The 27,732-nt window shown below is 41.4% G+C and overlaps 1 protein-coding gene across 3 annotated transcripts in view; it reads right to left on the bottom strand.

The window, feature by feature from the left end:
• Positions 1–27,732, bottom strand: part of LOC128704641 (protein zyg-11 homolog B) — a 203,544-nt gene that overhangs the window by 82,160 nt on the left and 93,652 nt on the right. The window contains exon 1 of one of the 3 annotated variants that reach the window (XM_053799748.2): positions 15,640–15,779. The exons of 1 other annotated variant lie outside the window; for it this stretch is intronic. The gene's annotated coding sequence lies outside the window, so the exon portion shown is untranslated. Of the gene's footprint in view, positions 1–15,542; positions 15,780–27,732 lie in introns of those variants that run through there. One more of the 3 variants, XM_053799750.2, reaches the window with a different exon arrangement.

The following is a 27,732-nucleotide window of genomic DNA, read 5'->3' as shown; positions in this document are numbered from 1 at the left end:
CAACATTTCAAAGTACGTAAAAAAATGTAGATCTTCTTTTTGCTTTTTTTACATTTGAAAACGTGTAAAAAAATCTTTGATCTACGTTTTTTTTTTTGTTATATTTGAAAATATGTAAAAAAACGTATATCTACTTTTGGAGCACTACGCATGTGAACATAGACCTGTTTGGACAGTTTAAGGGTTAACCTGCCCAAAATGCTCAGGCATGTTAGGGTCTTTCTATATAAGAACATAAGAACATAAGAAAGAAGGAACACTGCAACAGGTCTACTGACCCATGTGGAGCAGGTCCATGTCTCCCTCCAGATTAAACCAATGACCCACCCCCAGATTAGCCCAATGACCCACCCAGTCTGGTCACGTCCACTCAAGGACGGAGCACTGCACCAGACCCAGCATCACAAGCTAGTCAGGTCCAACTCACACCCACCCACACCCACTCATGTATTTATCTAACCTATTTTTAAAACTACACAACGTTTTAGCCTGAATAACTGTACTCGGGAGTTTGTTCCACTCGTCCACAACTCTATTACCAAACCAATGCTTTCCTATATCCTTTCTGAATCTGAATTTTTCCAACTTGAAACCATTGCTGCAAGTCCTGTCTTGGCTGGAAATTTTCAGCATGCTATTTACAACCCCTTTATTTACTCCTGTTTTCCATTTATACACCTCAATCATATCCCCCCTAATTCTACGCCTTTCGAGAGAGTGCAGATTCAGGGCCCTCAGTCTGTCCTCATAGGGAAGATTCCTGATACATGGGATCATCTTTGTTATCCTCCTCTGTACGTTTTCCAGAGCATTTATATCCATTCTGTAATATGGTGACCAGAACTGAGCAGGATAGTCTAAATGAGGCCTAACCAAGGATATATAGAGTTGAAGAACAACCTGAGGACTTCTATTATTTATACTTCTAGATATGAAGCCAAGAATTCTGTTAGCTTTATCGCGAACACTAATGCACTGTTGTCTTGGTTTTAAATTACTGCTAACCAGAACTCCTAAATCCTTTTCGCAATCAGTAGTATTAAGATCTACATCATTTAGTTTATATGTGGCATGGTTATTTACCTGTCCAACATTTAGAACTTTTCATTTGTCAATATTAAACTGCATCTGCCACTTCTCCGACCATTGCATCAGTCTATTCAAATCATCCTGGAGTGCTTGTCATGCCCCTATGGTTAACCTTCCTTTAATATTACATTGCGGTTATTTCCTTTAATAGCTAAATTGGAAATGAACGTCCTTGTATTATTAAGGCTAATTCTTGTTACATAAATCATAATTGTTAATATGGCCATGATAAGTTTAATTGGAGGTATAGTAACCTGCCTGCCGCCCGGTGTGCTGGTGTATGGTTAGCCGTGATGTTCGATGGTTATACCCCCCCTTCCCCCCCCTTTATGTTCAACTACTCTACTGAGTGTTGGTGAGTCACGTCACGTGACCCACTTTACCTGTATGCTCAAGGTTGAGGGACGAGCAGTGAAGAAGTAGCAGCCAACGAGAACACTCCTGCTCGTCTCTGGTAACTGGCCAAGGTTTATTAGCCGGCCTGGACATATTCTGTTTTATTCTGACTGCTTCCAATTGGGAAACAAGACTTTATACATTAAAGTAATCTCCATTTATATATATGTTATATCTAGGATCTCCTCCTAATCGTCTGTTATGAAAGCCTTATATATACAGTGGACCCCCGCATAGCGAACGCCTTGCATAGCGAACATTCCGCATAGCGAACGTTTTGATCGCTAAAATTTTGCCCCGCATAGTAGACAAAAACCCGCTCAGCGAACTTCGTCCGAGACGCGTCCAATGTGCGGCCTCAGCCAGCCTCACATGTGCCGCCTGTCCCATTGTTTACCAGCTAGCCTCCGCGGTAACATTCAAGCATACACTCGGAATATTTCGTATTATTACAGTGTTTTCGGTTCTGTTTGTTGAAAATAAGTGACCATGGGCCCCAAGAAAGCTTCTAGTGCCAACCCTGTGGTAAAAAGGGTGAGAATTAGTATGGAAATTAAGAAAGATTTTGAAGGGTTTGGGGCTAACCCTGAGAAGCCTATGCCAGTTGTGGAATCCATTGTGCCTACTTCAAAAATTAAGGAAATGTGTGCACAGTGGGTTGAACTGCAAACCTTTATGGATGAAAATCACCCTGACACAGCTGTTGCAAGGCGTGCTGGTGACTATTTCAATGACAATGTTATGGCCCATTTTAGACAAATCGTAAAGGAACGGGAGGTACAGAGCTCTATGGACAGAAAGAAGTCCAGTGACTCTGAAGCTGGTCCTAGTGGCATTAAAAGAAGAAGGGAAGTAACCCCGGAAAAGGACTTGCCTCCTCAAGTGTTAATGGAAGGGGATTCCCCTTCTAAACACAAACACTCTCTCTCCCCTCCTCCCATCCCATCAATCATCACCAGATCTTCAATAAAAGTAAGTGTCATGTAATTGTGCATGCCTTTTTCAGTTTGTGTGTACTAAAATTAACATTTTTTTGTGGTAAAAAAATTTTTTTTTCATACTTTTGGGTGTCTTGCACGGATTAATTTTATTTCCATTATTTCTTATGGGGAAAATTAATTCGCATAGCGAACATTTCGCATAACGACCAGCCCTCTTGCACGGATTAAGTTCGCTATGCGGGGGTCCACTGTATTTTGGATAATATAGAACAAACTTGCATTCTTAACTTATATACGATAATTCGAATATTATTTCTGGCTTTTGTTGTATTATGAATATACTTAATTAAAATTAGGCATTCTGGAGGATCACTATTATTACTCTAACCTCTCTGACCAAAGTTGTTATGCTCTAAAAAGAAGGAAATAGTGGTTACAATACTTGGAGTGTAACAAGTGGGGGCCTGTGTCCGGGAGCATAACACTGAATTTCCTTTAAAATGAATATAGAAATGGCAGAGAGGTTTGAAGATATAACAAAGGAGAGATTACAGAATTTGAAGCTTCAATCTTGTTGGCAATTAGCACGAAGCTTGGGCATAAAATACGACAGGCATTTCACTGCCCAGACAGTCAGATGTATGATACAGAATGTCCTTTTTCCAGATGAGCAGGATCCAGAGACTGAGAATGGAGAAGCAGATATTCCTTCCTTTTTGAATTCTTTACTACAGACACCCGAGGCCGAAACTACGACGCTAACAACCCCTACTGGAGACGACGGACATGACCTTCCCGATACTCGGAAACACTACGCTGCTACGACTCCAATTCCATCTCCAAGGACTATATGGGGAACAGAACTCCATCAGGCTAAAGAAACTGTTCCAGGTAAACCCTTTACAGATGTTTTTGAAACAGAACAAGAGGAAGTCCTATTGGATAATGAACACGTTCCACCTCAAATCTCTTTAGCCCTTTTGACTACTATTCAATCTAAGGAGAATTTCGAACGTCTAGAACGTATTTTATCGCTTCAAACCTCCTTTGTAGAAGCCCAGAGAAAGTTAAAAAGGGAGAATTTTGAACGTGAATCTTTGCTTTATGAACGGGAAGTACTGAGGAAGAAAAGAGAATCGAGTAATATGTATACAATCCCTTCATTCGACCTTAGTAAAGCAGCCTCTTTGATGCCTAAATTTACTGAGGATAATTTAGATTCATTTTTCGAGGCATTCGAAAGTCAGGCAAAGGTGATGCAATGGCCTCCTAAATATTGGGCTGCTTTAATACATTCATCTTTAATAGGAAAAGCCCAAACCATAACTGCAAACTTACCTTTTGAACAATATTCTGATTATACTCGGGTAAAAGATTGTCTTCTGAAAGCTTATGATTTATTACCTGTCAGTTACTTGAAGATGTTTAGAACTCTGAAGAAATATCCTCAGCAGTCTTGGGTGGACTTTGCCAGGGAAAAGCTCTCTGCTTTCGAGCGTTGGCGTAGGGCCGTGGGAGCCGCCTCAGTCGAGTCACTTTCCCAGCTGATGTTGCATGAAGACCTTTTTAAATATTTTCCAGAGAGGGTTCATACTTATCTTTTGACATTTCCTACTACTAACTTGTTAGATACTGCTGCCCACGCAGATCACTTTGAAATTTCCCATGCTATAACCACAGAAATGTCTAAGGCCCCGGAAAAGAAATCTACCTCCCAAGGTTTTAGTTCAAGATTGACTACTAGGAAAGCTCCAGCTGGCGAACCTTTCAAGGTGTTTTCAGAAAAAAAACAGGTGACGAACGGCTCTTTCTCCAGGCATTACCCTAAAGATCAATTACCATTGTGCCTTTTTTGTAAAAAGTTAGGTCATAGACAGTCCCAGTGTTGGCATAAACAGCAGGAAGATAAAACCCAACCAAGAGGGAGATATCCTACTCAGGTAATAAATTCCTCTCGGAAGTATGAAACTCTGGATGATGAATCTTTACCTTTCCAGGCCTCGTCTAGCAGACTGTCTAATAGATGACTTTACCACGACAGTGCTTCAGAAGAAAAGGTCCGAGTAGCTATGGAACCCTACTTTTCTCAGGGGAAGTTCGGACTCTGTAAAGAGAGGTTAGTAAACATCACGACCTTTCGAGATACTGGCAGCTATCTCTCTTTATTAAGATCAAACCTGGTAAAGTTACCTACTAGTAATGAACCCCGGCTAGACGTATTATTAGAGGCTTACGGAGGCACAATAATAAAGGTCCCTATTATAAGGATTTATGTAGAACTGCCTGGATATGTAGGCTGGATCAATGTGGGACTTTCAGATAAACCTTTTCCCATTGCCGGCGTGGATCTATTAATCGGGAACGAAATTGATCAATTGGAGATACCCAGAGAGCCTCTGGTTTTAGATAATCCTTGTGATGTAAATTATGCATTAGAAGCCTCTGAGGCAGGGCTAGATTTATTTCCCCTTAATGTGGTCACCAGAGCCATGGCTAAGAACTCTAAAAATGTGGATATTCAACAGCCTTTAGAAGTGTCCGATGAATTAGGTTTGAACTTCCTGTTTAGCGAAGCAATTCAGTCGAGACCCACAGGTGACAATGTTTTACCAGTCCCTGCGGACCTAGCTAGAAAATGTAACAAAGAAGAATTTCTTATAGCTCTAAAGGACGATAAAAGTTTAACCAATAAGGATAAAGAGGAAGGTTACCTTTTAGATGAAGACGGTTTTCTTTGGAAGAGAAATAATGATAATGATTCGAGTTCAAAAGGAAACTTGTTAGTGGTGCCATCGTCCTTACGTAATATGGTATTTGAACTAGCACATGATAATCCACTGGGAGGTCATTTAGGGTCTCGTAAGACAGAGAAAAAGATAAGGAAATATTTTTTTTGGCCTCAGATGAGGACTTATATTGCTGACAAACTACGGAAATGCCACGTTTGTCAAATAATAGGCAAAACGGCGCACAATCCCGCGTCTGCCCCTTTACTTCCAATAAAATGTCCTGAAGAACCTTTTGGAAGATTAGTTATTGATTGTGTAGGACCGTTGCCCCGCACAAAAAGGGGTAACCAGTATATCTTCACTATCATAGATATGGCAACGCGGTATCCTGATGCTATCCCAATGTCCAAAATTAATTCCAGAAATATAGTAAGAGCTTTAATACGCTTCTTTGCTCAAGTAGGCATACCACGTGAAATTCAATCTGACCAAGGTTCTAATTTTACGTCTAAGGTTTTTAAAGAGGCTATGTCTCGATTAGGAGTAAGACAGATCCTCTCTACAGCATATCATCCCCAGTCACAAGGAGTGCTAGAAAGATTCCACCAAACCCTTAAATCTACTTTACGTACTTACTGTGAGCAATATTCTCGTGAATGGGACGAAGGTTTACCCTTTCTTCTCTTCGCCCTCCGTGAAGCTGAACAAGAAAGTACTAAATACTCTCCATTTGACCTGATTTTTGGACATCAGGTACGAGGACCCCTAGCCATATTACGAGATTCTTGGATAGGGGAGAGAGGACCTCTTCATCCCAGTCCTCTACTTTGGAAAGAACATCTCTCCAAATTAAAAAGCTTAGCTGCCGTGAATCTGACAGAAGCTCAAGCCAAAATGAAGAAATCTTACGACCAAAAGGCTAAATCTCGTTCATTCTCTCCAAATGAATTAGTGTTAGTTAAAAACTTAATTCCAGGACATTCTTTAAAACCTAGATATTTGGGGCCATATGAAATAGTAGACAAAGAAAATGAGGTGAATTATCTGGTCCGTGAACCAGGACGTCGTAAGAAAATTAAGAGGTATCACATAGATAACTTAAAGAAGTACGAGTCTAGCCTTCTCCCTACTATTATTACCTCTATTCAACCTACATCCACTGAAATAAGGAATGACACCGTAAGGGAAGTAAGAGAATTTAGACTACATAATTCTGAAGTTTTAAAACAACTAGACCATTTCCTGGAAGTTCTTCCTACCTCCCAAAAATCTCAAATAAAAGAGTTAATCACTAAATATAACTCCATCTTCAAAGATATCCCTACTCCTTGTACATTGGGTTTCCACGATATTGAATTGTTAGAAGATAGTCCAATAAAGCAATCCCCTTACCGGGTCTCTCCTGCTAAGCAAGAATTAATTCAACAGGAAATAAATACATTACTGGAATATAATTTGATAGAACCCAGTTGGACACCTTGGGCCTCTCCCTGTTTATTGGTCCCAAAACCCGATGGTACCGTATGCCTATGCACGGATTACCGTAAAGTAAACTCAGTCACCAAACCAGATGGGTTTCCATTACCCAGGATTGATGATTTAATAGATGCTGTAGCCGGTGCCAACTTTGTGACCAGATTAGACTTACTGAGAGGGTATTACCAGGTGCCGTTAACTCCTAGGGCCCAAGAGATTTCCGGTTTCGTAGTTAAGAATGGACTATTTACGTATAAGGTTATGCCTTTCGGCTTGTGTAACGCCGCCTCCACTTTCCAGAGAATTATGAACATTTTAGTCCAACCCTTAGAAGGTGTAGAGGCATACTTAGATGACCTGGTGGTTTTTAGTGATGATTGGCAGTCTCATTTAGAAAGATTAGAGCAACTACTGAAAGCATTGCAGAAATACAATTTCACTGTAAATTTACAAAAATGTGACTTTGGTAAAGCCCAGATTAAATATCTCGGTTTTAAAATAGGGAAGGGACTAGTAGCCCCCGACCAATTAAAGGTCCAAGCTATTTTAAATTTTCCTACGCCTCAGGACAGGAAAGCCCTCCAACGATTTTTGGGAATGGCTACTTATTACAGGCGTTTTTGCCCAAACTTTGCTCAAGTTGCCTCCCCCCTGACTAGATTGACCAGTCCTAAATATAAATTTAATTGGGACGAGAATTGTGAACAAGCTTTTAAACGTTTAAAACGTTTCCTTTCCTCCGCCCCAGTATTGCGTGCACCCAATTTCCAAATTCCTTTCACCCTCCATGTTGATGCCAGTGATGCAGCAATAGGTGCTGTCTTATTGCAATCCTTCCAAAATTGTAATAGTATTCTACATCCAATATGTTATTTTTCCTATAAATTGAAAGAATATCAAAGATCTTATTCAACCATAGAAAAAGAAGCCCTGGCTTTAGTATTGTCCTTAGAACACTTTGACGTATACCTCGGTTATACTCCTCATGTGATAAATATTTACTCAGACCATAATCCTCTAACTTTCATAAATTCTATGAAATCAAAAAATGTTAGAATATTACGCTGGGCTTTAAGGATCCAACCTTACCGGATCTCCATTTTTCACATAAAGGGTTCGAGCAACGTGTTAGCCGATGCTCTCTCTCGCTCCTAATATATTGCCTAACTACGGAAATTCTTTGCAGTCTAGCAGTGTTTCTGGTCCAGTTCTAGCAAGTGGATGACTAACCTTGGAATGATGTACCTCCATCCCTATACCAGCTGGTTGGTTTCTTCTACACCATCAGCATCTTAAACGCCAAGATATTTGCTTGTGGGCCGGGGTGTCATGCCCCTATGGTTAACCTTCCTTTAATATTACATTGCGGTTATTTCCTTTAATAGCTAAATTGGAAATGAACGTCCTTGTATTATTAAGGCTAATTCTTGTTACATAAATCATAATTGTTAATATGGCCATGATAAGTTTAATTGGAGGTATAGTAACCTGCCTGCCGCCCGGTGTGCAGGTGTATGGTTAGCCGTGATGTTGGATGGTTATACCCCCCTTCCCCCCCCCTTTATGTTCAACTACTCTACTGAGTGTTGGTGAGTCACATCACGTGACCCACTTTACCTGTATGCTCAAGGTTGAGGGACGAGCAGTGAAGAAGTAGCAGCCAACGAGAACACTCCTGCTCGTCTCTGGTAACTGGCCAAGGTTTATTAGCCGGCCTGGACATATTCTGTTTTATTCTGACTGCTTCCAATTGGGAAACAAGACTTTATACATTAAAGTAATCTCCATTTATATATATGTTATATCTAGGATCTCCTCCTAATCGTCTGTTATGAAAGCCTTATATATATTTTGGATAATATAGAACAAACTTGCATTCTTAACTTATATACGATAATTCGTATATTATTTCTGGCTTTTGTTGTATTATGAATATACTTAATTAAAATTAGGCATTCCGGAGGATCACTATTATTACTCTAACCTCTCTGACCAAAGTTGTTATGCTCTAAAAAGAAGGAAATAGTGGTTACAATACTTGGAGTGTAACAGTGCTCTAGTGTCCTCGTTAGAATGAACTGGACGGCCTATTTTGGTGTCATCAGCAAATTTGCTTATGTCGCTATTTATTCCCTCATCTATGCCGTTTATGTAAATTGTGAACAACAATGGGCCCAACACTGACCCCTGAGGAACACCGCTTGTGATATGCCCCCATTCTGATTTCTCCCCATTTATGCAAACTCTCTGCTATCTATTTGTCAGCCATGCCTCTACCCAGGAAAAAATTTCTCCTATTCCGTGTGCCTTAAGTTTCCTCAATAGTCTCTGGTGTGGAACTCTATCGAAAGCCTTACTGAAATCCATATACTACATAATATCATATTCATTACCATGATCTACCTCCTCAAACACCTTAGTGAAAAAAGTTAGTAAATTCGAAAGACAGGAATGCCCCTTTGTAAAACCATGTTGAGATTCATTAATCAATCTGTGCCTGTCAAGATGGCTATGAATTGCTTCGGCAATTGATTCTATAAATTTTCCCACTATGGAGGTAAGGCTTATTGGTCTATAGTTCGAAGCCAAGGACCTGTCACCTGCCTTGTAAATAGGTATTACATTTGCCATTTTCCACTTATCAGGCACTCTGCCAGTTTGTAGTGATATGTTAAAAAGATTAGCCAAAGGTATGCTAAGTTCCTCTTTACATTCCTTTAACACCCTTGCAAACAGTTCATCAGGACCTGGGGATTTGTTAGGTTTTAGTTTCTCTATTTGTCTGAGGACCATGTCACTAGTTACCGCAATCATACATAGTTTATCATCCTGTTCTACATAATCTATTATTTCAGGAATATTGCTAGTATTTTCCTGGGTGAAAACTGAGAGGAAGTAGGTATTTAGAATTTCACACATATCCTTATCACTGTCAGTGATCTGACCAGAGTTACTCTTAAGTGGGCCAATCTTGTCCCTAATCTTACTTCTGTATACCTGAAAGAATCCTTTAGGGTTAATCTTTGAATCCCTTGCGACCTTAGCCTCATAATCCCTTTTTGTTTTTCTTATTCCTTTATTTCTCTCTTTAATTGAATATATTGATTTCTTAACTGCCCATCCCCTCTTTTGATACGCCTATATATGCCTCTCTTTTGACCAATGGGATGTTTTAATCTATTGTTCATCCATTTGGGATCATTTTTGTTAGATCTAATTTCCCTACTCGGAACAAAAGTTGTCTGTACTTTATATTTTATAACATGCAAATCACACATTGTATATTATGCAAAGAAAAAAAAAATTAATTTAATTTAAAGTAACGAGTGGGTTACGTTCCTGAAAACTGCCATGTAATACAGTACAGTACTAACTAGACAGAAGAGCATATGGGGAAAATTGGGTTACATTCCTTGGATGTCCAAAAAATAGGCTAAAGCAAAAAAAAGTCAAATAACTTTATCTCAGCTTAAATTCTGGTAACTGATATAAAAATAACTGGAGAGGATTGATATGGCCTAATTAGATGGCTACAGTTCTTGTGTTGAAGTTGATGTAGAGTTGTCACAAGTTGATGGTTGTACTGGGGTGCTCAAGTATTACGTAATGCATCTCTCTGTTTTGCCATGCAGTAGTCAGGTCTTGATTAGTGCAAATAATGAATCCTGCAAAGTGATCACATTATTTGAATTTACACTGTTCAAACTTTGTAATTTTTGTGGACGATTTGAAAAGTTTGGAGGAAAACTAGCATTAACTGATTTCACACTCAATTGAAATGTGCACTATCCAAAACCTGACTGCACTTTATACAGCTCATGATAAAGCTTCATTAGCTACTTCAGGCCCCACCTTGGAAAAAGGCTTTTAAAAGTGTTTGTATCCTGTACCTCGATCACTAGCGTACTCAGTTCACACACTGAGGTCTGGGGATCGATCCCCAGTATGGTTGGAAAACATTAGGATGTGCTTCCATAAGACACCTGCCATCCATATTCACCCATTAGTAAAATGGGTACCTGGGTGTTAGTCGACTGTTGTGGGTCGCATCCTGGGATAAAATTGAGCTAATTTACCCGAAATGCTCTGCATAACAAGCGGCTTTGTATATAGTAGCATGTCATTGATGTCAGCTAGGCCTGTATATCTTGTACAAGTACTTGCAGAAATAAATATGTATATCAATATTATCTTCAGTTAAAAGTCTGCAAGGCCACTAGCAGCATGAAACTGCTCATTCTTCTACCTCATCCTCCTCTGTTATCTGCCCCCTCTCCAGGTTGAGCTGGACACGGGGAATATCAGAGAGGTTTTTGTGTCTTGTGTTATGCTTGTGTTCTGTTGCAACTATCAAGGAAAACTTTTAGTGAAGGGGTTATATTCGAACTGATTATCCTATATAGTAGGCACAGTAGCATGAGTGCACATTTTGTATATTAAGTAAGTTCAAGCTTTTGAACAGTGGGGTGATCATCCACATAATGGCTTGTTGTTGGGTTATTAATGGTTTTAGGTGATTTGACGTGGTAGATCCCAAAGCACAAATACCACAGGTGAGGTAAGGGTAGATTAGGGAGTGGTATAGTGTAAGTAGTGCTGTTTGAGGTACTCAGTAATGAATTTTAGAGAGGATGCCTACTGGGACCTTCCACTCTTTTCTCCTCACTTCACACATACAGTAGATGTTCAGTCTGATTTAGCTGTACTGACTTTTTCAGTCACCTTTTTCAGCAGGTCTTCTTATTGTCTGTTGGTATGAATTGTTCACCGCTGTGATGGGAAAATACTAAAATTTTTGACAATACTGTTACCATCAAAAACAGCAGATACCCAGTAATACCCACACAATTTTAGCCTGGTATTGATACCATGGAAATTTGCCAATACCCAATGAAATGAATACTTCAGCATGATGTTAGTCGATTCACTAAGACTAAAGGGATGGGTAGTTTGCATCACATGTGCTCCACCTCAAAGCATATCTACAACCTCAATATTCTTGAAAACCATCAGTGTCATACTTAACCCTTAAACTGTCCAAACGTAGATCTATGTTTGCACAGCTAGCGCTCCAAACGTAGATCTATGTTTGCACAGCTAGCGCTCCAAACGGAGATCTATGTTTGCACAGCTAGCGCTCCAAACGTAGATCTATGTTTGCACAGCTAGCGCTCCAAACATAGATCTGTGTTATTATTTTTTACATTTGAAAGCATGTAAAATAAAATGTAGATCTATGTTTGGAGCGCTAGCGGTGCAAACGCAAATCTACGTTTGGACACTTTAAGGGTTTATTTCCTATCTAGCAACTCCAGCATGGTTAATAAAGAAAAAAAAATTATTTCTTTGTAAATGTTACAATGTGTAATTAAAATTTTGGTTTGCTAAGTACAAAGAAAGTCACTATCATGCCGGGGCATTTCGGGCAGACTAATCCTAGTACAGTGGACCCCCGGTTAACGATATTTTTTCACTCCAGAAGTATGTTCAGGTGCCAGTACTGACCGAATTTGTTCCCATAAGGAATATTGTGAAGTAGATTAGTCCATTTCAGACCCCCAAACATACACGTACAAACGCACTTACATAAATACACTTACATAATTGGTCGCATTCGGAGGTAATCGTTATGCGGGGGTCCACTGTATACATAATAACTACTTAAATCTAGACAAGGTAAGAATGGTTAACTTTTATTAAAATCCTTATTAATCTTAATACTAATGCAAGGTAGTCAAGGTGGTGGCTTATAATAATAATCTTGAAGTTGTACATAATAAAAAAATACATGTACATAATGGTTCATATGTTTAATAGACTAGATGTCATATATAATATACAACACATAGGCAACAAACACATAGGCACTACACATGCAACACTTCCAGGAATAAACTATGTGTAACATCTGTGGGACCACACGCTGTTCTTCACATTTTATAGCGGATATAATTGGGTCCTCTTCTGTGCAAAATGATTAATACAGCCAGGCCTCTATTAGTGAGAGTTCGATTAGTGTGAAATTAATTAGTGCTAGCTTTTCCCCAAACTCTTCAAATTGTGCACAAAAAATTACATATAATTTGAAGTGCGAGTTTGAATAATCCAATCATTTCACGGCATTCATTCGTTGCACTATTCGAGACCTAGATGTAGTTTTTCAGTCACACGTTGCTGAATTTCAGGGCCGAGTTAATGGATTCTAGCCATCCATATGGACAGGTCATTATGCTCTCCAGTCTTGTCCGAGAAACTAGAGATGTGAACCTCCACATTTCCCACAAAAAAAAAGTCTACTTTATACAATAATACGTATACGTATATGAAAGCAGTTATGTCTTATAAATTAATATTTTTCATAATGATTATCTGCGGTATGTAACGTTAGTTTTAAACAAAGATGGCATACATATGTGAGTCAATATGATATAAAAGAAAGGGGACCCCCCAAAAAATAAATCCTACTACTGTATTCGACTTAAAACCTTCAACTGTCCAAACATAGATCTATGTTGACGTGCGTAGCGCTCCGAACATACATCTACTTTTTTCACATAAGAAAGCATGTAAAATCAAATGTAGATCTATGTTTGGAACGCTACACATGTCAACGTAGATCTACATTTGGGCAGTTTAAGGGCTAAGATAAAATTTTGTTGGGATTTTTAACCCCAGAGGGTTAGCCACCCAGGATAACCCCAGAGGGTTAGCCACCCAGGATAACCCCAGAGGGTTAGCCACCCAGGATAACCCCAGAAAAGAAATGCATCATTGAGGCCTGTATCTTTTTTCCAATGTGGTCCTTCAATCTTGCCCCCCCCCCCCCCAAGATACCACCAACACTAGTCGACTAGCACCCAGGTACCTACTTTCTGCTAGGTGAACAGGGACAGCAGGTACATATAGTCCAATGCTTCCACCTATCCTACTCTAGATTAAATCTAGTTATGTACCATTTTTGAATGACTGAAACATTTATAAGCCCTCAGAAATATTGTATAAATTTGTCAAGGACCCCAATGGAGATATAAGGACTCTAATGGAAATATAAGAACCCCAATGAAAATATAAGAATCCTTATGAAAATTCAAGGACTCCAATAGAATTACAAGGACCCAGATGGAAATACAAGGACCCTGATGGAATTACAAATACCCTGATGGAATTACAAGGACCCTGATGGAATTACGAGGACTCCGATGGAATTACGAGGACTCTGATGGAATTACGAGGACTCTGATGGAATTACGAGGACTCTGATGGAATTACGAGGACCCTGATGGAATTACGAGGACTCTGATGGAATTACGAGGACTCTGATGGAATTACGAGGACCCTGATGGAATTACGAGGACTCTGATGGAATTACGAGGACTCTGATGGAATTACGAGGACTCTGATGGAATTACGAGGACCCTGATGGAATTACGAGGACCCTGATGGAATTACGAAGACCCTGATGGAATTACAAGGACTCTGATGAAATTACAAGGACTCTGATGGAATTACGAGGATCCTGATGGAATTACGAGGACTCCGATGGAATTACGAGGACTCCGATGGAATTACGAGGACTCTGATGGAATTACGAGGACCCTGATGGAATTACAAGGACTCTGATGGAATTACAAGGACCCTGATGGAATTACAAGGACTCCGATGGAATTACGAGGACTCCGATGGAATTACGAGGACTCTGATAGAATTACAAGGACCCTGATGGAATTACGAGGACTCCGATGGAATTACGAGGACCCCGATGGAATTACGAGGACTCTGATGGAATTACGAGGACCCCAATAGAAATAAGTTACATTGCTTGACTTTATTGGGATATTTTACATAAATTCTATTTAAGTTTTGTATATAACTATATCTCAGAAGTTCTCTGATGACTTAACCTAAGTTATCCTGACTCAAAAAAAAACTACAATAAAAATATATCATAAATCAGTAAAACTATATTATACTACATCAATAAGATTATTATACATCAATAAAAGTATATTATACATCAATAAGATTATTATGCATCAATAAAAGTATATTATACATCAATAAGATTATTATACATCAATAAAAGTATATTATACATCAATAAGATTATTGGTGGCCCGGTGGCCTGGTGGCTAAAGCTCCCGCTTCACACACGGAGGGCCCGGGTTCGATTCCCGGCGGGTGGAAACATTTCGACACGTTTCCTTACACCTGTTGTCCTGTTCACCTAGCAGCAAATAGGTACCTGGGTGTTAGTCGACTGGTGTGGGTCGCATCCTGGGGGACAAGATTAAGGACCACAATGGAAATAAGTTAGACAGTCCTCGATGACGCACTGACTTTCTTGGGTTATCCTGGGTGGCTAACCCTCCGGGGTTAAAAATCCGAACAAAATCTTATCTTATCTTATCTTATTATACATCAATAAAAGTATATTATACATCAATAAGTATATAACACGTCAATAAAAGGGAAATAATACATCAATAAAAGGGAAATAATACATCAATAAAAGGGAAATAATACATCAATAAAAGGGAAATAATACATCAATAAAAGGGAAATAATACATCAATAAAAGGGAAATAATACATCAATAAAAATAAATTATACATCAATGCATGATGGAAATAAATTCCATTGATTTCACTGGATAAATTTATATATTTTATAGGCCTAAGGCCATTAACAAAAAAATATTTGTATAGAAATTCCCATTTTTTTCTTCCCTGGGAGAGCACTAAACCCGGACGAGTCCCACAGGGGCATCATGGTAATGGGGAATGGGGGGGAGGGGGTAGGAGTGCCCAGGAATGGGCACACGGCTCTAATTCCTCGGATCAAACCACCAAAACTAGAGAAAAATACGACTGAAGTCAGCAACAGTATGTGACTGTGATCCTCTGAAGTTCACCTGATGTCAGTGACTTCACCTGCGTCTTGACGTCAATGTGCCGCCCCTCATGGGCGGCTGACGTCTTAAATGATGTCAGGAGGAAGATGTTTCTCACCTCAGCCAGCAGGTAGGTCCTGACGTCTCCTGGATCACTGACAGTGTTTCCCAGGCCTCAGCAGGAGCACGCTGACGTCACTCTGACGTCACCACCCTGACGTCACTCAGTCACACTGACGTCACTCATACTGACGTTACTCATACTGTCACACTGACGTCACCACCCTGACGTCACTCAGTCACACTGACGTCACTCATACTGACGTTACTCATACTATCACACTGACGTCACTCACAGTCACACTGACGTCACTCATACTGACGTTACTCATACTATCACACTGACGTCACTCACACTGTCACACTGACGTCACTCACACTGTCACACTGACGTCACCACCCTGACGTCACTCACACTGTCACACTGACGTCACCACCCTGACGTCACTCACACTGTCACACTTACGTCACCACCCTGACGTCACTCACACTGTCACACTGACGTCACCCTGACGTCACTCACACTGTCACACTGACGTCACCACCCTGACGTCACTCATACTGTCACTCACACTGACATCACTCACCCTGACGTCACTCATACTGTCACACTGACGTCACCACCCTGACGTCACACTGACATCACTCACCCTGACGTCACTCATACTGTCACACTGACGTCACCACCCTGACGTCACTCACAATGAAGTCACTCACACTGACGTCACACTGACGTCACTCACACTGACGTTACTCACACCCATGATGTCACAGCTCTCACAAAACTGACGTCATGGTTCGCATAATGATGTCACTGTTAGAAAAACTGACGTCATGGTTCACATAAGGACATCACGGCTCACATCTATCTGGAGGGTATTCCGTGGGCCAACGTCCCCGTGGCCCGGTCCACGACCAGGCCTCCTTGTGGATCAGTGCCTGATCAACCAGGCTGTTACTGCTGGCCGTACGTAGTCCAACGTACGAACCACAGCCCGGCTGATCCGACACTGACTTTAGGTATCTGTCCAGCTCCCTCTTGAAGACAACCAGGGGTCTATTGGTAATTCCCCTTATGGCTGATGAGAGACTGTTGAACAGTCTTGGACCCCGGACACTTACTGTGTTTTCTCTTAGTGTACCAGTGACACCCCTACTTTTCACTGGGGATATGTTGCATCGCCTGCCAAGTCTTTTGCTTTTTGTAGGGAGTGATTTCTGTATGCATATTAGGGACCAGTCCCTCCAGGATCTTCCAGGTGTAGATTATGATGTATCTCTCTCGCCTGAGCCCCAGTGAGTACAAGTCAAGTGCTTTCAGGCGCTCCCAGTAGTTAAGGTGTTTGATGGAACTTATATGTGCAGTAAAGGTTCTCTGTACATTCTCTAGATCTGTAATTTCACCTGCCTTGAATGGGGATGTTAATGTACAGCAGTATTCCAGCCTAGAGAGAACAAGTGATTTAAAAAGGATCATCATTAGCTTAGCATCTCTTGTCTTGAATGTTCTCATTATCCATCCTATCAGTTTCCTAGCAGATGTGATAGTGGCATTGTTGTGGTCCTTGAAGGCGAGATCCTCAGACATTACCACTCCCAGGTCCTTCACATTACTTTTATGCCCTATTGTGTGATTAGAGTTTGCAGTATATTCAGTTCTAGTTATTTCCCCCAGTTTTCCATAATGGAGTAATTGGAATTGTCTTTATTGAACATCATATTGTTCTCCGTTGGCCATTGGAAAACTTGGTTTATATCTTCTTGGATATTTGCCGTGTCCTCAATAGATGACACTCTCATGCAGATGAGTCATGCAGATCCTAGTATCGTCTTCAAAGGATGATACGGTGCTGTGATTTACATCTCTGTTTACGTCTTATATGAGGATGAGGAATAAGATAGGGGCGAGTACTGTGCCTTGTGGAACAGAGCTCTTCACTATAGCAGCTTCCGATTTATCTTTGTTGACCACTATTCTTTGTGTTCGATTGGTTAGGAAGTTGAAGTTCCATCTGCCTACTTCGCCAGTTATTCCTTTAGCACGCATTTTGTGTGCTATTACACTATGATCGCACTTGTCAATGGCTTTTGCAAAATATGTGCATAGTACATCTGTTGTTTGTTTTCCAGTGCATCCAAGACCATATCATAGTGGTCCAGTAGTTGTGAGAGGCAGGAGCGACCATCCAAGACCATATCATAGTTATCCAGTAGTTGTGAGAGGCAGGAGTGACCATCCAAGACCATATCATAGTGATCCAGTAGTTGTGAGAGGCAGGAGCGACCATCCAAGACCATATCATAGTGATCCAGTAGTTGTGAGAGGCAGGAGTGATCTGCTCTGAAACCATGTTGCCCTGGGTTGTGCAATTTTTGGGAGTCCAGGTGGTTTGGTATCCTGCTTCTTAGAACTCTTCCAAAGATTTTTATGATGTGGGACGTTAAAGCTATTGGTCTATAGTTCTTAACTACTGCTTTGCTGCCACCTTTATGGAGTGGGGCTATAGCTGTTGTTTTTAGTGACTGTGGAATTTCACCTGTGTCTAAGCTCCTTCTCTTTAGCATACTTAGGGCCCGTGAGAGGGGTTTCTTGCAGTTCTTAATGAACACAGAGTTCCACAAGTCTGGGCCCGGGGCTAAGTGCGTGGGCATGTTGTCAATAGCTTTCTCAAAGTCAAGTGAAGTTAGGGTTATGTCAGAAATTTGGCATACATTGACAGGGTTTTGAGGCTCATTCATGAAAAAAAATATTTGGACTGTCTGTCTTTAGACTGATCAGTGGCTTGCTGGACACAGAGTCGTATCTATAAATGCTCTCAACTCATTAAGCATAAATTATGGCATGCTTGTGTCAGAAGACAGACATAGGTATGGTAAGATTGTGGACAGTCGAGTCAGAGTGCACATACTGTGGATTCCATCTCACATTGTGAGTCAGCAGTTTGAGAACAATAATTGGAAAAGATGAACTTTACTGACTTCAGACTGAGGTAGACTGATACCAGTCAGTCCATCTATCATTTTATCGTGCAGGAGGAGTCACATGTCTATGGTGCATCCAGCAAAATAAGCCGACTCTTGGATGTCACTACTGCCCGGCTCCGGCTGGGTTACAAGTATCTTTGGCAGGTTAAATCACCACCACCAAATGTAGACCAAACCAAATGTAAACTGCCAGATGGACTGTTGTCACACCTTGCGTCATTATGTACTGGAGTGCGATAAAATTAATGAATGCAGAGATAACTCACTCAGATTATTATTATTATTATAATCAAGGGGGAAGCGCTAAACCCGTAGGATTATACAGCGCCCAGGGGGGGATGTGGAAGGCATTCAGGCTTAATTCGGGGAACTGGAGCACAGATTCAATTCCCTAAATCAAGAGCCCCTCACCAACATCAAGGAACCTTCCATGAGGGGTAACTCACTCAGAAATGTTCAAGATATGTCAAAGTATTTTATCAAGTAGTATATTACAAAATTCCGAAAAAAATTCCCTGACTTTGCTCACTGTAAATAAAGATATTTGCATTAATAACTCACTGCAATTGTGATCAGGTTGTAGTGATACTGCTCCTGTGGGGAGCAGCAGCAGGATAATACTGCACCACCTCTCGGGGCCCTTAACAACAACAACAGTTTGGTGTGTGTCATGGGCGCCAACACATGGTGTGTGATTCTCTTCTCTTCTACTATCCCTGTATTAGTGATGCAGATTACATGGTGAGTTTAAATATGTGGCCTGTAGTTATAACTTTTCTCTTGATATATGCAAGACATCACCATCCCTGTAGAAGCCATTATTAGATGTACTAGTCATTATATTTTGTTGTTGCAGAAGTACTATGAAGATTCTATGTTCAATAAAGCCTAGAGATAAGGCCTGTGTTTCTATCACAACAATTTATTGAACATAGAATCCTGGGCTACCTGGTGGTGATCCTGCGCTAGACTACATCACAACATGGAGCGTTTACTGAAACCTGAGAGGCTAGACTGTGACCCCAGCTTATCAACGGCTGCTCAGGAATGGAAGCACTGGTTTAAGACTTTCGAAAACTTCTTGGGAGCCCTTCCTAAAGAAGATCTAGATAAACTAAGTCTGCTCATCAATTTTGTGTCACCTAAGATATATGAGGCTATTTCTGAGTGTAATACCTACGAAGATGCTATCAAAACCCTCAAGTCTCAGTATATTAAACCTACAAATGAAATCTTTGCACGCTATCGCCTTGCAACTCGCCGCCAGCAGATTGATGAATCCTTAGAGGAATACCTTCAAGCACTGAAAATTTTAGGTAAGGACTGTCACTTCCAAGCAGTGACAGCTGCTCAGTATTGTGAAGAGTCCATCAGGGATGCTTTTATCAGTGGCCTGCAATCACCAATAATAAGGCAGCGTTTATTGGAGAATAAAACTCTCGACTTAGCCGCTGCCTTTGACCAGGCAAGAGCTCTAGATTCAGCCCAGAAGAATTCTGAAGTATACAGTACCACTCAGCCTTCTCGAGTGGTAAGTGCTGCAATTCCTGACCGAGACTCTTGCAATGAAGTTACTGGGGAACCTGCCTCAGTGACAGCAGCAGCAGGTACGGTGTGTTTCTTTTGTGGTTTTTCAAGACATCCACGTCCAAAGTGTCCTGCTCGTGAAGCAATGTGCCATAAATGCCACAAGAAAGGTCACTTTGCTAAAGTATGTCGTGCTAATGCATCAACAAGAGCTAGTGCCTCCACACATTCCAGTGATCATGCGACTCTAGCAACAGTGACTTCTGCGGCTACTCCAAATTCACTGTCAAAGGCAGTTGTGAAAGTATTCATCAAAGGAACAGAAGTAGATGGTCTTATTGATAGTGGCAGTTCAGAGAGTTTCATCAATCTTGACTTAGTTAAACGCCACTCCTTGAATGTACATCACTCATCAGGTACCGTTTCCATGGCATCAACATCTCTCTCTATTCAGACCTTAGGGTTTTGTAAGGTAAATCTCAGAGTTAATGGAAAGGATTATCAAGATGTACATTTAGCTATTCTGCCACAACTGTGCTCTGATGTTATCCTTGGTCAGGACTTTCAGAAGCTGCATGGTAGTGTCACCTTAACATATGGAGGTGAACTGCCTCCTCTTGTTGTCTGTGGACTTAGCACTTTAAGGGTAGACCCACCAAAGCTGTTTGCAAATCTTACCGCGGATTGCCATCCTATATCAGCTAAGTCACGCCGCTATTCTTATGAGGATCGGATGTTCATTGAGAAAGAAACTCAGAGGCTGCTGAAGGAGGGTATTATAGAACCGAGTAATTCCCCTTGGCGTGCACAGGTTGTTGTTGTTAAAGATGATTATAGGAAACGGAGACTGGCTATCGATTACTCTGAGACAATCAACAAATTTACACTTCTTGATGGGTACCCTCTACCTCGAATTGATGATACAGTGAACAAAATTGCTCAGTACTATGTGTTTAGCACAATTGATCTACAGAGTGCCTATCATCAAGTCCCTATAAGGAATGAAGATAAACCATACACAGCATTTCAGGCTAGTGATGGCCTGTATCAGTTTACCAGAGTCCCTTTTGGAGTAACCAATGGGGTAGCCTGCTTCCAACGAATTATGGATTCACTCATTCAGGAAGAGCAACTCATGGGAACTTACGCGTATTTAGATAATGTTACCATTTGTGGCAAGACCCAGGAGGAACATGATGCAAACCTTGATAAGTTTTTGGAAGCCGCCAAGAAGAAAAATATCAGTTACAATGAGGAAAAGTGCACTTTTTCAACTAAAAGGCTTAGTATCCTTGGTTATGTAGTGGAAGGAGGTTCAATATTCCCAGACCCTGAACGACTACGACCTCTACGGGAACTTCCAATGCCTCAAGACAAAAAGTCACTCCGAAGAACTCTTGGTCTCTTTGCTTATTACTCACAATGGATCTACAACTATTCAAGTAAAGTCCGCCCATTGAGTGCTACCACATTTCCTGTGACAAAGGAAGCAGAAGCCGCTTTCCATACTCTCAAACAGGACATTGAAAACTCAGTAGTTCAAGCCATTGATGAGTCCCTACCATTCGAAGTGGAAACGGATGCATCTGACATTGCCATTGTTGCAGTCTTATCTCAGGCAGGACGACCAGTAGCCTTCTTTTCGAGAACTTTTCAAGGATCAGAGAAATGTTACGCTGCTGTAGAAAAGGAAGCCCAGGCCATCATAGAAGCAGTTCGCCACTGGAGGCATTATTTAACTGGTAGACATTTCACCATAAGGACTGACCAACGGTCCGTGATGTATATGTTCGACAAGAAGCACAAAAGTAGGATAAAGAATGACAAGATATTACGCTGGAGGATGGAACTATCGTGTTATGACTTTGATATTCTGTACCGACCGGGTCAAGAGAACATCTCACCTGATGCATTCTCTAGGTCCCACTGTGGAGCAGCATGTCATGATTTGCAATCACTCTCAGCGCTCCACAAGGCTTTGTGTCACCCAGGAGTTACACGCCTGTACCATTTTGTCAAATCAAAGAACATGCCCTACTCAGTGGAAGATGTGCGACAAGTGATCAGAGCATGCAGAGTATGTGCAGAGTGCAAGCCAAACTTTCATCAGCCAGAGAAGACTCATCTCATAAAATCCACCCAGCCTTTCGAGAGACTGAATATAGATTTCAAAGGACCTCTACCAAGCACAAATCAGAATAGGTATTTCCTTAACATAGTAGATGAATATTCAAGGTTTCCCTTTGTATTCCCCTGTGCAAATATGGCTGCTTCAACTGTTATTAGTTGTCTTTCACAGTTGTTCTCTATTTTTGGTATGCCAGCTTATATCCATTCAGACAGGGGATCCTCGTTCATGAGTAACGAACTTCAGGAGTTTTTGTCTAGCAAAGGTATTGCCTGCAGCAGAACAACAAGCTACAACCCTCAAGGCAATGGTCAAGTGGAGCGGTTCAATGGTACTATATGGAAGGCAGTTACAATGACATTGAAGTCGCGCAATCTACCTGTTCAACACTGGCAAACTGTTCTACCTGATGCTCTTCACTCTATTAGATCATTGCTGTGCACAGCTACTAATGCAACCCCTCATGAAAGACTCCTCAACTATTCACGTCGTTCCTCTACGGGAGCCTCCGTGCCCACTTGGTTATGTCATCCTGGACCCGTTCTCCTGAAGAGTCACCGTAGGATGAACAAGACGGATCCTTTAGTGGAAGAGGTAGAGCTCCTGCAAGCTAATCCACATTACGCCCACATTCGCTACCAAAATGGTGAAGAGACTACAGTATCTACAAGACATTTAGCCCCAGTTGAAATCCCCATTAGTGTAGAATCTCGATACACCAATAGATGTGAAAGATGCTTCGTTTTCTCCTGGAAAGCCCCTTGAGACTACCCCTACGGAAATAGAGGATTCTGCTCCAGCAGTTAGTCAAACCCCGCTGGTAAATATTGAACCTGGTGAAGAGCCTCAAGGGCTACGAAGGTCGGGACGTGTACGTCGCCCACCTAACAGTTTGGGAGATTACTGTCTCTAATATATTTTAGAAGGGGGAGATTGTAGTGATACTGCTCCTGTGGGGAGCAGCAGCAGGATAATACTGCACCACCTCTCGGGGCCCTTAACAACAACAACAGTTTGGTGTGTGTCATGGGCGCCAACACATGGTGTGTGATTCTCTTCTCTTCTACTATCCCTACATTAGTGATGCAGATTACATGGTGAGTTTAAATATGTGGCCTGTAGCTATAACTTTTCTCTTGACATATGCAAGACATCACCATCCCTGTAGAAGCCATTATTAGATGTACTAGTCATTATATTTTGTTGTTGCAGAAGTACTATGAAGATTCTATGTTCAATAAAGCCTAGAGATAAGGCCTGTGTTTCTATCACAACACAGGTGTGGACGTGTGAATGATTCATTACGTTTGTAACATGATTGCAAACATTAAAATGGTATAAAATACCAACAGGTTGTTAGGTAAGACACATATACAACAGTTAGGTATCTTTATTTCGAAACTTTTCGCCTACACAGTAGGCTTCTTCAGTCAAGTACAGAAAAGTTGATAGAAGCAGAAGATACTTGAAGACGATGTAATCAGTCCATCACCCTTAAAGTTTTGAGGTGGTCAGTCCCTCAGTCTGGAGAAGAGCATTGTTCCATAGTATGAAACAATACTCTTCTCCAGACTGAGGGACTGACCACCTCAAAACTTTAAGGGTGATGGACTGATTACATCGTCTTCAAGTATCTTCTGCTTCTATCAACTTTTCTGTACTTGACTGAAGAAGCCTACTGTGTAGGCGAAACGTTTCGAAATAAAGATACCTAACTGTTGCATATGTGTCTTACCTAACAACATGATTGTAGATGAATGGTTCAGAGAACCGACATGTTGATAAATTAGACACATGTGCAACTCTTGGGTATCTTTATTGAGGAAACATTTCGCCACACAGTGGCTTCATCAGTCCATACAAAGGAGAATCTTGAAGAACAGGAGGAGAATGAGGTAATCAGTCCCTTAACCTTGAGTCGATGTGGTCAGTCCATCAATCTTGATTGATGGACTGACAGTCCCTGGACCCATTATGTACCTTAGTAATCTTTCTGACTACCGCCCACAGGATGGGTATGGGCTACCAAACCCATACTGGTTTTGGTTCCTAACCTTGACTAACTTGGCACCAACATAGTTGGTTATCCTAGTTAATTTACATATATGTTACAATGTATGATATTTGTACTTATGTGTACCTGTACCTAAATAAAGTTATTTCTTATTTACGTTTTTGTTTAAGTCATACCTAAAAGAAAACCAGAAAACGAAGTATAATAAAAAAATTATAGAAAATGAAGTTTTATTTTAGGTTATGGATAACTATTGTAAAAATGACAAAGAATCACCGCTCCCAGAATAATAATATCTTTATTTCTACAAGTACATGTACAAGGTATACAAGTACATGTACAAGGTATACAAGTACATGTACAAGGTATACAAGTACATGTACAAGGTATACAAGTACATGTACAAGGTAGACAAGTACATGTACAAGGTAGACAAGTACATGTACAAGGTAGACAAGTACATGTACAAGGTATACAAGTACATGTACAAGGTAGACAAGTACATGTACAAGGTATACAAGTACATGTACAAGGTATACAAGTACATGTACAAGGTGAGAGTAAGACACATGTGCAACATCTGGGTATCTTTATTGTAGACGTTTCGCCATCCAGTGGCTTTATCAATACAAATTCTAGGACATAACTTGAAGACAGTAGAACTATGTACAGAAGATGAGGTAATCAGTCCCTCAACCTAGGAGTAGGTGCGAACAGCACCATAGTCGTGGAGATTCTGAAGCAGAAGAAAGAATCCTGTACATAACCTTCACGACTATGAAAACTACTACTACAACTAACCCATCTCTTTGGGAAGGACCTACTTCCACTGGGGAATCCCGCTCACCAGTGAATTTGCCCTCGTCTGCTTCACCTGACGTTACTATATAAGCGCCAGGATTCTTTCTTCTGCTTCAGAATCTCCACGACTATGGTGCTGTTTGCACCTACTCCTAGGTTGAGGGACTGATTACCTCATCTTCTGTACATAGTTCTACTGTCTTCAAGTTATGTCCTAGAATTTGTATTGATAAAGCCACTGGATGGCGAAACGTCTACAATAAAGATACCCAGATGTTGCACATGTGTCTTACTCTCATCTTGTCGGTATTATATACCATTCGTACACCACATGTACAAGGTATACAAGTACATGTACAAGGTAGACAAGTACATGTACAAGGTATACAAGTACATGTACAAGGTATACAAGTACATGTACAAGGTATACAAGTACATGTACAAGGTATACAGATCATAGCTGACATCAGTGACATACTACTATATAGAAAGTTCCTTGTTATGCTGAGCATTTCCCGCAAATTAGGTCAGTTTTGTCCCAGGATGCGACCCACACCAGTCCACTAACACCCAGGATGTGACCCACACCAGCCCACTAACATCCAGGATGTGACCCACACCAGTCCACTAACACCCAGGATGTGACCCACACCAGTCCACTAACACCCAGGATGTGACCCACACCAGTCCACTAACACCCAGGATGTGACCCACACCAGTCCACTAACACCCAGGATGCCACCCACACCAGTCCACTAACACCCAGGATGTGACCCACACCAGTCCACTAACACCCAGGATGCGACCCACACCAGTCCACTAACACCCAGGATGTGACCCACACCAGTCCACTAACACCCAGGATGTGACCCACACCAGTCCACTAACACCCAGGATGCGACCCATACCAGTCCACTAACACCCAGGATGTGACCCACACCAGTCCACTAACACCCAGGATGTGACCCACACCAGTCCACTAACACCCAGGATGTGACCCACACCAGTTCACTAACACCCAGGATGTGACCCACACCAGTCCACTAACACCCAGGATGCGACCCACACCAGTTCACTAACACCCAGGATGTGACCCACACCAGTCCACTAACACCCAGGATGCCACCCACACCAGTCCACTAACACCCAGGATGTGACCCATACCAGTCCACTAACACCCAGGTTGTCACCCACACCAGTCCACTAACACCCAGGATGTGACCCACACCAGTCCACTAACACCCAGGATGTGACCCACACCAGTCCACTAACACCCAGGATGTGACCCACACCAGTCCACTAACACCCAGGATGTGACCCACACCAGTCCACTAACACCCAGGTATCTATTTTACTGATGGGTGAACGTAGACAACCGGTGTAAGAAAACACTCCCAATGTTTCTACCCTCGCGGGGAATCGAATCCGGACACCTCGCCGTGTGAAACGAGAGGTTTAGCCACCAGGCCACGGAATGGCAAAGTATTTATGCCAACATATTAAAAAAGTTACTTTTATAGTAGGCTTACTAGCCAGCCTACTCAGGACTGAGCGAGCTCAGTGTTCAGCGAGCCACTGCCAAGTGAATTCTTTATGAACGAAACCCAAAATTTGATCATCCCAAAAATCTCGGATATTATCCTAACACCACAAGACTTTGAAGAGGCAGTTAATGACATGCCCATGTGCTCTGCCCCATGCCCAGACTCGTGGAACTCCGTGTTCATCAAGAATTGCAAGACGTCCCTATCATATGCCTTCAGCATTCTATGGAGAGGGAGCATGGACACAGGGGTCGTCCCACAGTTACTAAAAACAACAGACAGCCCCACTCCACAAAGGTGACAGTAAAGCAATTGCAGAGAACTACAGACTGATAGCACTAACATCCCATATCATAAAAATCTTTGAGAGGGTTCTAAGAAGCAAGATCGCCACCCACCTAGATACCCATCAGTTACACAACCCAGGGCAACACGGGTTTAGAGCAGGTCGCTCCTGCCTGTCCCAGCTACTGGACCACTATGACAAGGTCCTGGATGCTGTAGAGGATAAACAGAATACAGATGTAGTATACACAGACTTTGCAAAAGCTTTCGACAAGTGTGACCATGGTGTAATAGCACACAAAATGTGTGATAAAGGAATAACAGGAAAAGTTGGTAGATGGATCTATAACTTCCTGACAAATACAACATGAAGAGTAATAGTAAACAGAGTAAAGTCTGAGGCAGCTACGGTAAAAAGCTCTGTTCCACAAGGCACAGTACTCGCTCCCATTCTATTCCTCATCCTCATATCTGACATAGACAGAGATGTTAGCCAAAGCTCCGTGTCTTCCTTTGTGGATGACACCTGGATCACCATGGCAGTGACCTCCATCGACAACACTGCAAGACTCCAAGCGGACATCAACCAAATCTTCAAATGGGCCTCTCAAAACAATATGAAGTTCAACGAGGAGAAATTTCAACTACTCAGATATGGAAAACTTGAGGAAATTAAAAATGTATCAGGGTATACGACAAATTCTAACCATACAATAGAGCGGAAAAGTAATGTGAAGGACCTGGGAGTGATAATGTCAGAGTATCTCGCCTTAAAAGACCACAACAATGTATCTACCTCATCCGCTAGGAAAATGAGAGGATGGATAATGAGAACCTTCAAAACTAGGGATGCCAAGCCCATGATTC

This window comes from Cherax quadricarinatus, chromosome 100 (assembly GCF_038502225.1).
Source record: "Cherax quadricarinatus isolate ZL_2023a chromosome 100, ASM3850222v1, whole genome shotgun sequence".
Taxonomy (NCBI): domain Eukaryota; kingdom Metazoa; phylum Arthropoda; class Malacostraca; order Decapoda; family Parastacidae; genus Cherax; species Cherax quadricarinatus.
This window is presented reverse-complemented; position numbering and strand designations above follow the sequence as displayed.